Here is a 12,029-nt window from a genome sequence, read left to right as displayed (position 1 = left end):
TCTCTCTATTACTTATCTCTACTTGACCACTGGACTGAGGGTGATAGGGAGACGCAATTCTATGGTTGACATCGTACTTAGCAAGCGTTTTACGGAAAGCACCATGAATGAAGTGTGAACCACCGTCGGTCATTAGATATTTAGGAACTCCAAATCTAGGGATGATAACTTGTTTCAGCATCCTGATAGAGGTGTTGTGATCAGCACTACTAGTGGGGATAGCTTCTACCCACTTAGTGACGTAATCAACAACAACTAGGATATGAGTATACCCATTGGATTTGGGAAAAGGTCCCATATAATCAAAGCCCCAGACGTCAAATGGTTCAATGGCAAGTGAATAGTTCATAGGCATTTCCTGACGTTTGCTAATATTACCTATTCTTTGACATTCGTCACAAGACAAGACAAACTTACGGGCATCCTTGAAGAGAGTGGGCCAATAGAAACCTGATTGCAATACCTTGTGTGCAGTTCTATCTCCCGCATGGTGTCCTCCGTAGGCCTCGGAGTGACACTTCTGTAGATCTGTCCCTGTTCATGTCCAGGTACACAACGTCTAATAACACCATCTACTCCTTCCTTATAAAGGTAAGGATCATCCCAAAAGTAGTGTCTCAAGTCAAAGAAGAACTTCTTATTTTACTGGTACGTGAAACTAGGTGGTATATATTTGGCAACAATATAGTTTGCATAATACCACGGTGCAGTACGTGAAGCATTGATGACATCCAGTTGCTCACCAGAAAGCTATCATCAATAGGTTGTGGGTCATCAAGAACATTCTCCAACCTAGACAAGTTATTTGCTACTGGGTTATCAGCACCCTTCCTGTCAACAAAGTGCAAATCAAATTCTTGTAGCAAGAGAACCCATCTGATAAGTCTAGGTTTAGTGTCCTTCTTCTCCATGAGGTACTTAATAGCAGCATGATCAGTGTGAATAGTGACTTTGGAGTCAACTATGTAAGACCTGAACTTTTCACATGCAAACACGACTGCTAAAAATTCCTTCTCCGCAGTAGCATAGTTTCTGTGGGCACAGTCTAGAGTTTTACTAGCATAGCGAATAACATTCAACTTCTTATCGACTGTTTGCCCTAGAACAGCACCAACAGCATAATCACTCGCATCACACATGATTTCAAAAGGTAAGTTCCAATCAGGTGGTTGAACAATAGGTCCAGTTGTCAAAGCCCTCTTAAGTATTTCGAAGGCTTCCTCACAATCATCGTCAAAAACAAAAGGAATATCCTTTTGCAAGAGATTGGCAAGAGGCCTAGAAATCTTAGAGAAGTCTTTAATGAACCTTCTATAGAAACCAGCATGACCAAGGAAACTTCTTATACCTTTCATATCCATGGGGTATGGAATTTTCTCGATCGCATCAACCTTAGCCTTATCGACTTCAATACCTCTTTCAGAAATTTTATGTCCTAAGACGATGCCTTCATTAACCATAAAGTGGCACTTCTCCCAATTCAAGACAAGATTGGTGTCTTTACATCTCTGTAAACGTTGATCAAGGTTGCTGAGGCAATCATCAAAAGAAGACCCGTAAACGGAAAAGTCATCCATGAAAACCTCGACAATATTTTCACAAAAGTCAGAGAATATAGCCAGCATACATCTTTGAAAGCTGGCAGGTGCATTACATAAGCCAAAAGGCATACGTCTATAAGCAAAGGTACCGAAAGGACAGGTGAAAGTGGTTTTCTCCTGATCAGATTGTGCAACTGGTATTTGGGAGAAACCAGAATAACCGTCTAGAAAGCTGAAGTGTGTGTGTTTGGACAACCTTTCTAGCATTTGGTCGATAAAAGGCAAAGGGTAATGATCTTTCCTAGTGGCTTTATTCAGTTTCCTAAAATCAATCACCATCCTATAGCCAGTAATAATCCTCTCTGGGATCAATTCATCCTTATCATTAGGGACAACGGTAATGCCGCCCTTCTTAGGGACGCAGTGCACCGGACTCACCCAATCGCTATGAGCAACAGGATAGATAATACCCGCTTCCAAGAGCTTTAGTATTTCTTTTCTTACTACTTCTTTCATCTTAGGATTTAATCTCCTTTGATGATCACCAACTGGTTTGAAATCAGGATCAGTTTTAATCTTGTGTTGGCATAGAGTAGGACTAATGCCCTTAAGATCATCAAGAGTATATCCAATAGCAGCACGGTGCTTCCTCAGAGTTTTTAGTAACTTCTTTTCTTCATGCTCTGAGAGGCTAGCACTAATAATAACAGGATATATCTCTTTTTAATCAAGATAAGCATACTTAAGAGTATCTGGCAACTGTTTAAGCTCGAACACAGGATCACCCTTTGGTGGGGGTGGATCCCCAAGCAGTTCAACAGGAAAGTTATTCTTAAGGATAGGATATTGTTCTAAGACAACTCTATCTATTTCATCCCTTTCATCCATATGCATATCATTTTCATGCTCAAGCAAATATTGCTCTAAGGGATCAGTAGGAGGCACGGCAATAGAAGCTAAGGCAATAGTTTCATCCTTACTAGACAACTCCTGTTCATGAGGTTGTCTACCAAACTTAGAGAAATTGAACTCGTGTGACACACCTTCAAAGCCAACAGTGATAGTTTGCTTCTCACAATCAATATGAGCGTTGACGGTATTGAGAAAAGGTCAAGAAAGCCAAATATGATGAGACAAAAGATATATTGTGCGGTAGAAAGAACGAGGAAATCAGCAGGATACTTCATTTTACCATACAAGACTTCAACATCCCTAACAATTCCCACAGGGAAGATAGTATCTCTATTGGCAAGAAGAATAATGACATCAATAGGTTCTATCTCAACAGGTGCAATCTCGTCTTTGATTTCATCGTATAAGGATTGAGGTATTGCACTAACACTAGCACCCACGTCACATAAACCATGATAACAATGATCTCCTATCTTAACAGAAACCACAGGCATGCCAACAACAGGCCTATGTTTGTCTCTAACGTGAGGTTTAGCAATTCTAGCAGCATCTTCACAGAAGTGAATATTATGTCCCTCAACAGTGTCGGACAGAAGATCTTTGATAATAGCAATGCTTGGTTCAACTCTAATTTTCTCAGGGAGTGTAGGTGTTCTAATATAGCCTCTACATATCACAGTTGAAGCTTTAGAATGATCCTTCATCCTAACAGGGAAAGGTGGTTTCTCAATGTAAGCACTGGGAACAACAGGATCATTATAGGCAATGACTTTCTCTTCAACTGGAGAGGGTTTAACTACATTGACTTATAAAGGAGGATGATATTGAAACCACTTCTCTTTGGGGAGATCAATATGAGCAGCAAAGGATTCACACAGTGAAGCTACTATCTCAGAGTCAATTCCATACTTAGCGCTAAAGTCATAAAAAGTATTTGTCTCAACAAATGATTTAATGCAATCAAACGTGAAATTCATACCTGACTCCTTACCTTCTTCAAGCTCCTAGTCTTCAGAGTTGCATTTAATTCTCTCCAATAAATTCCATTTGAAGTCAATATCTCTCTTCATAAAAGAACCGGTACAAGAAGTGGCAAGCATGGTGCGATCATCATGAGAAAGCTGAGCATAGAAGTTCTGAATGATAATTTCTCTCGAGAGCTCATGATTGGGGCATGAATATAGCATTGATTTAAGCCTCCCCCAAGCTTGAGCGATGCTTTCTCTGTCACGAGACCAAAAATTATAAATACAATTCCGATCACGATGTACTAAATGCATAGGATAAAACTTTTGATGAAATTCCAATTTCAACCGATTGTAGTCCCATGATCCAGTATCATCACATAGCCTATACCATGTCAACGCCTTATCCTTCAAAGATAAAGGAAAGACCTTATTCTTGACCTCATCCTCGGGCAAACCTGCAAGCTTAAATAAACCACAACTTCGTCTACATAGATTAGATGCAAGTCTGGATGTGATGTTCCATCTCGTGTAAAAGTATTAGCTAGCAGTTTCTCAAGCATACCCGAAGGAAATTCAAAGAAAATATTTTCAGTAGGTGCAGCAGCTTGAGGAGAAAATCTTCGTGCTTCCGTTCGAGGTGAAGATACCCCGAACAAGCCCCTCAAAGGATTAGTGTCCATAGTGACAAGTGACAATAAATTTCAGCACACTATATGAATGTTTTCTTACCAAGTTCCACTTTCCAAAGGCGCTTCACTCCCCGGCAACGGCGCCAGAAAAGAGTCCTGATGACCCAAAAGTATAAGGGATCAATCATAGTCCTTTAGATAAGTAAGAGTGTCGAACCAAACGAGGAGCAGAAGGATCTGACAAGTGGTTTTCAGCAAGGTAATATCAGCAGGCACTGAAATTATCGGTAACAAGTGATTGTGTGGTGAGATGATACGTAGCAAGCAACAAGTAAAAAAAGTAGCAACGGTGCAGCAAAGTGGCCTAATCCCTTTTGTAGCAAGGGACAAGCCTGAACAAAGTCTTATAGGAGGTAAAACGCTCCCGAGGACACACGGGAATATTTGTCATGCTAGTTTTCATCATGTTCATATGATTCGTGTTCGTTACTTTGATAGTATGATATGTGGGTGGATTGGCGCTTGGGTACTGCCCTTACTTGTACAAGCATCCCACTTATGATTAACCCCTCTCGCAAGCATCCGCAACTACGAAAGAAGAATTAAGACAAAGTCTAACAATAGCATTAAACTAGTGGATCCAAATCAGCCCCTTAAGAAGCAACGCATAAACTAGGGTTTAAGCTTCTGTCACTCTAGAAACCCATCATCTACTTACTACTTCCCAGTGCCTTCCTCTAGGCCCAAATAATGGTGAAGTGTTATGTAGTCGACGTTCACATAATACCACTAGAGGAAAAACAACATACAACATATCAAAATATCGAACGAATACCAAATTCACATGACTACTATTAGCATGACTTATCCCATGTCCTCAGGAACAAAAGTAACTACTCACAAAGCATAATCATATTCATGACTACAGAGGTAATGAGTAGCATCAAGGATCTGAACATAAACTCTTCCACCAAGTAATCCAACTAGCATCAACTACAAAGAGTAATTAGCACTACTAGCAACCTTACAAGCACCAATCGGAGTCGCGAGACGGAGATTGGTTACAAGTGATGAACTAGGGTTTGGAGATGAGATGGTGCTAATGAATTTTGATGGCGACGAGTCCCCACCGATGAGAGGAGTGTTGGTGATGACGATGGCGATGATTTCCCCCTCCGGGAGGGAAGTTTCCCTGGCAGGATCGTCCTGCCGGAGCTCTAGATTGGTTCTGCTCAAGTTCCACCTCGTGGCGGCGGCAAATCCACGAAAAGCTCCTCCCTAATTTTTTTCCTGGACGAAACCCTTCATATAGCAGAAGAGGGGGACAGTGGGCCAGCAGGCTGCCCACAACCCCCCATGGCGCGGCCTGGGGGGTGGCCGCGCCGTGCAGGCTTGTGGCCACCTGCTGGCGCCCCTCTGGTGCTTCTTCGGCCCAGTATTTTTTATAAATCCGGAAAAAAATCCTTGTTTACTTTTACGGCGTTTGGAGTTGCGCAAAATAGGTATCTCAACTTTGCTCCACTTTCAGACCAGAATTCGAGTTGCCGACATTCTCCCTCTTCATGTAAACCTTGCAAAATAAGAGAGAAAAGGCATAAGAATTGTACCGTGAAGTGAAATAACAGCCCAAGAAGAGATAAATATCAACATGAAAACATGATGCAAAATGGACGTATCAGCAGGGGTGACCCCCTGGCCCACCACTTCGTCTTGTGTGTCGTCTCCCTGCGTAAAACCGACGAAAACATGGCGACTCCTATCCCTCCGTGTAATGGGGAGGACGTACATGGCTGGCTCGACAATGTCAGTGGAGATATCCGGCTCAAGCACGGGCGTCCCGATCATGCCGATGAAGACGTTGATTTTGCCAAAGGGGAATCGGTAGCCAGATTCGACGGAATCGGCCTCCGGCTCCCACAGCGAGTTGTCGATGTAGTACATCATGCGGCGGCTCATAGTCATGATGCCGACCGCATAGCTTTCGAACCCTGGTAGGGCTCCCTTCGAGAACTCAACTCCACCGTGCGCAGGCCCCACGGTGGCGCCAACTGTCGTGGTTTTGTCACGGCAGATGTCCTCGTGAAAGGACTTAGAGATGGAGCCATCGCACCTTGGTGGCGACTCGAAGGGGGTGAGCGAAAGCGAGGCTCAGATTTACCCAGGTTCGGCCCCTCGTGAGGAGGTAAAAGCCTACGTCCTGCTATGTGTGGATTAATGGTGGCTTCGATTACAAGGAGGGTGTAACTCGCCTGACCTAGCTCTCGATTCTCTCTAACTCGCCTGACCTCTCCCTGGGACTCGCCTTTATATACAGGTCGAGGCCCTAGGATTTACAAAGTCTTGCCATGCCACTCTTCGTAGCTTTCCTTATCTCTAAGTCGTCGTGTCCTACACGGTCAAGAAATTTCTTGGGAATCTATCATCCGCACGACGTCTTGAACCGCCATCCATCTTCTAGGCCACGAGACGCGCGGTAAATGGTAAGTCGCCCTTTGGTGACCCGGCCCACATAGGGCGGGTTACCCACGGGTAATATCCCCAACACTACACCATACTTAGATCTTCCTATGGAGAAACCAACAACGAGAGAGGGGTGAGAGCATCTTCATACCTTTGAAGATCGCTAAGCGGAAGCATTGCTAGAACACGGTTGATGGAGTCGTACTCGCTGCGATTTAGATCACGGTGTGATTCCAATCTAGTGCCGAACCACGGCACCTCCGCGTTCAACACACGTGCAGCCCAATGACGTCTCCCGCACCTTGATCCAGCAAGGAGGAGGGAGAGGTTGGGGAAGAGCGTCGGCAGCACGACGGTGTGGTGGCGATGGAGCGACGAGGTCTCCCGGCATAGCTTCGTCAAGCACCGTGAGATAGGAGGAAGAAGTGAAGCAGGGCTGCACCGAGAGAGAGAGAGAGAGGAATTGTCGTGTCTCCAATGGCCAAAACCCCCACTATATATAGGGGGAAGGGAAGGGTGGAGCACCCCTTAGGGTTCCCACCCCTAAGGGGTGCGGCAACCCTAGATGGTGCCAGGAGGTGGCGGCCAGGAGGGGAGGAGAGGTTGGCGCGCCCCTGGTGGGCCTAAGGCCCACCTAACTTATGGTTTGCCCCCCTTCCCTCACCCTTGCGCCTTGGGCCCCTGGTGGGAGGCGCATCAGCCCACTTTGGGTTGGTTCCCTTCCACCTTTTGGCCCATGTCACCTTTTGGGGCTGGTGGCCCCTCCCCGTGGACCTCCGGAACCCTTCTGGTGGTCCCGGCATTCTGCCGGTGGTCCCTGAAACATTTCCGACGTCCAAACCCGTCCATCCTATATATCAATCTTTACCTCTGGACCATTCCGTGGCTCCTCGTGACGTCCGAGATCTTATCCGGGACTCCGAACTACCGTTGGTAAGCTCGTACAACAATTCCCTATAACCCTAGCGTCATCGAACCTTAAGTGTGTAGACCCTACGGGTTCGGGAGGAATGCAGACATGACCGAGACACCTCTCCGGCAAATAACCATCAGCGGGATCTGGATACCCATGGTGGCTCCCACATGTTCCACAATGATCTCATCGGACGAACCACGATGTCAAGGATTCAATCAATCCTGTATACAATTCCCTTTGTCTGTCGGTATAGAACTTGCCCGAGATTCGATCGACGGTATCCCTATACGTTGTTCAATCTCGTTACCGGTAAGTCTCTTTACTCGTTCCGTAGCACATCATCCCGTGACTAACCCCTTAGTCACATTGAGCTCATTATAATGATGTTCTACCGAGTGGGCCCAGAGATACCTCTCTATCACACGGAGTGACCAATCCCGATCTCGATTCGTGCCAACCCAACAGACACTTTCGGAGATACCCGTAGTGGACCTTTATAGTCACCTAGTTACGTTGTGACGTTTGATACACCCAAAGCATTCCTACGGTATCCGGGAGTTGCACAATCTCATGGTCGAAGGAAAATATACTTGACATTATAAAAGCTTTAGCATACGAACAACACGATCTGGTGTTATGCTTAGGATTGGGTCTTTTCCATCACATCATTCTCCTAATGATGTGATCCCGTTATCAATGACATCCAATGTCCATGATCAGGAAACCATGATCATCTATTGATCAACGAGCTAGCCAACTAGAGGCTTGCTAGGGACACTTTGTGATCTATTTATTCACACATGTATAAATGTTTCCTGTTAATACAATTATAGCATGAACAATAGATGATTATCATGAACAAGGAAATATGATAATAACCATTTTATTATTGCCTCTAGGGCATATTTCCAATAGTCTCCCAATTGCACTAGAGTCAATAATCTAGTTACATTGTGATGAATCGAACACCCATAGCATTGTGGTGTTGATCATGTTTTGCTCGAGGAAGACGTTTAGTCAACGGGTCTGCAATATTCAGATATGTGTGTACTTTACAAATATCTATGACTCCTCTCTGGACCTGCTCCTGGATGGAGTTGTAGCGGCGTTGGATGTGCTTGGTCTTCCTGTGAAATCCGGGCTCCTTGGCTATGGCAATGGCTCTAGTGTTATCAAAGAGTTTCATTGGACCTGACGCGCTTCGAACCACTCCAAGGTCGATGATGAACTCCTTCATCCAGATCCCTTCATGAGCTGCTTCTGAAGCAGCTATATACTCTGCTTCACATGTAGATGATGCCATGATGTCTTGCTTGCTGCTGCACCAGCTGACTGCCCCACCATTCAGAACATACACGTATCTGGTCTGTGACCTAGAGTCATCCGGATCTGTGTCGAAGCTAGCATCGGCGTAACCCTTTACGACGAGCTCTTCGTCACCTCCATAAACGAGAAACATCTCCTTAGTCCTTTTCAGGTACATGGGGATATTGTTGACCGCTGTCCAGTGTTACATACCGGGATCACTTTGGTACCTCCCTAACAAACTTATGGCAAGGTTTATATCAGGTCTGGTACACAGCATGGCATACATTCGAGAGCCCACGGCTGAAGCGTAGGGGACAGTACTCATCTTCTCTCTATCTGCTGCCGTGGTCGGTGACTGAGTCTTACTCAATCTCATACCTTGCAAAACTGGCAAGAACCCCTTCTTCGAGTTTTCCATATTGAACTTCTTCAATATCTTGTCAAGGTATGTACTTTGTGAAGACCTATGAGGCGTCTCGATCTATCTCTATAAATCTTGATGCCTAATATGTATGCAGCTTCTCCAAGGTCCTTCATTGAAAAACTCTTGTTCAAGTAGGCCTTTATGCTCTCCAAGAACTCTATATAATTCCCCATCAATAATATGTCATCCACATATAGTATGAGGAAAGCTACAGAGCTCCCACTCACTGTCTTGTACAGACAGGCTTCTCCATAAACTAGTATGAACCCAAACGCTTTAATCACCTCATTAAAGCAAATGTTCCAACTCCGAGATGCTTGCACCAGCCCATAGATGGAGCGCTAGAGCTTGCTTACCTTGTTAGTACTCTTAGGATCGACATAACCTTCTGGTTGCATCATATACAATTCTTCCTTAAGATACCCGTTAAGGAACGTTGTTTTGATGTCCATTTGCCAAATTTCATAATCATGAAAAGCAGCAATTGCTAACTTGATTCGGTCTGACTTTAGCTTCACTACGGAAGAGAAAGTCTCATTGTAGTCAACTCCTTCAATTTGTTGAAAACCTTTTGCGACAAGTCGAGCTTTATAAATGGTAACATTACCATTTGCGTCAGCCTTCTTCTTGAAGATCCATTTATTTTCTATGGCTCGCCGATCATTGGGCAAGTCCACCAAAGTCCATACTTTGTTCTCATACATGGATCCTATCTCGGATTTCATGGCCTCAAGCCATTTGTTGGAATCCGAGCCCGCCATTGCTTCTTCATAGTTCAAAGGTTCACCATTGTCTGACAACATGATTTCCATCACAGGGTTGTCGTACCACTCTGCTGCGGAACGTACCCTTGTGGATCTTCGTGGTTCAATAGGAGCTTGATTCGAAGCTTCATGATCATCATCATTAACTTCTTCTTCAGTTGGTGTAGGCGCCACAGGAACATTTTCCCGCACTGCGCTACTCTCCGGTTCGAGAGGAGGTACAATTACCTCATCAAGGTCTACTTTCCTCCCACTTACTTCTTTCGAGAGAAACACTTTCTCTAGAAAGGATCCGTTCTTGGCAACAAAGATTTTACCTCCGGATCTAATATAGAAGGTATACCCAATAGTTTCCTTAGGGTATCCTACGAATACGCATTTCTCCGCTTTGGGTTCGAGCTTTTCTGGTTTAAGTTTCTTCAGATAAGCGTCGCAGCCCCAAACTTTTAGAAACAACATCTTAGGTTTCTTGCCAAACCCTAATTCATACGGTGTCGTCTCAACGAATTTAGATGGTGCCCTATTTAAAGTGAATGCTGCAGTTTCCAATGCGTATCCCTAAAATGATAGTGGTAAGTCGGTAAGAGACATCATAGATCGTACCATCTCTAATAAAGTGCGATTAGGATGTTCAGACACTCTGTTATGTTGCGGTGTGCCAGGAGGCATCAGTTGTGAAACAATTCCACATTTCCTTAGGTGTGTGCCAAACTCGTGACTCAATTCTCCTCCACGATCAGATCGTAGACACTTTATTTTCTTTTCACGTTGATTCTCAATCTCACTCTGAAATTCTTTGAACTTTTCAAATGTTTTAGACTTGTGCTTCATCAAGTAGATATATCCGTACCTGCTCAAATCATCAGTGAGAGTGATAACATAACGATAGCCGCCGCGAGCTTCAACGTTCATTGGACCACGTACATCAGTATGTATTATTTCCAATAAGTCTGTTGCTCTCTCCATCACTCCAAAGAATGGAGTCTTAGTCATCTTGCCCATGAGGCATGGTTCACATGTGTCAAATGATTCAAAGTCAAGAGACTCTAACAGTCCATCAGTATGGAGTTTCTTCATGCGCTTAACACCGATATGACCAAGGCGGCAGTGCCGCAAGTATGTGGGACTATCATTATCAACCTTAAATATTTTGGCATTCACACTATGAATATGTGTAACATCAAGATCGAGATTCATCAAGAATAAACCATTCACCAGCGGAGCATGACCATAAAACATATCACTCATATAAATAGAACAACCATTATTCTCTGACTTAAATGAGTAGCCGTCTCGCATTAATCAAGACCCTAATACAATGTTCATGCTCAAAGTTGGTACTAAATAACAATTATTAAGGTTTAAAACTAATCTTGAAGGTAGATGTAGAGGTAGCATGCCGACGGCGATAACATCAACCTTGGAGCCATTCCCGACGCGCATCGTCACCTCATCCTTAGCCAGCCTCCGTTTATTCCACAGTTCCTGCTTTGAGTTGCAAATGTGAGCAATAGCACCGGTATCAAATACCCACGAGCTACTATGAGCGCTGGTGAGGTACACATCAATAACATGTATATCACATATACCTTTGACGTTGTCGACCTTCATATCCCCTAAGTACTTGGGGCAGTTCCGCTTCCAGTGATCGGTTCCCTTGCAATGGAAGCACTCAGTCTCAGGCTTGGGTCCATTCCTTTTCTTACTCGTGGCAGTTGGCTTACTGGGCGCGGCAACGGCTTTGCCGCCTTTCTTGAAGTTCCTCTTACCCTTGGCCTACTTGAAACTGGTGGTCTTATTGGCCATCAACACTTGATGCTCTTTCTTGATTTCTACTTCTGCAGATTTCAGCATCGAGTACAACTCGGGAATGGTCTTCTCCATCCCTTGCATGTTGTAGTTCAGAACTAAACCCTTGTAGCTTGGTGGGAGAGACTGGAGGATTCTGTCAATTACAGCGTCATCCGGGAGTTCGACTCCAAGCTGAGTCAGACGACCATGCAACCCATACATTCTGAGTATATGCTCACTAACAGAACTGTTCTCCTCCATCTTGCAGCTAAAGAACTTATCGGAGACTTCATATCTCTCGACCTGGGCATGATCT

The sequence above is a fragment of the Hordeum vulgare genome, chromosome 1H, assembly GCF_904849725.1.
Source record: "Hordeum vulgare subsp. vulgare chromosome 1H, MorexV3_pseudomolecules_assembly, whole genome shotgun sequence".
NCBI lineage: Eukaryota > Viridiplantae > Streptophyta > Magnoliopsida > Poales > Poaceae > Hordeum > Hordeum vulgare.
The sequence above is the reverse complement of the archived record's forward strand: the minus strand, read 5'-3'. Positions refer to the sequence as shown.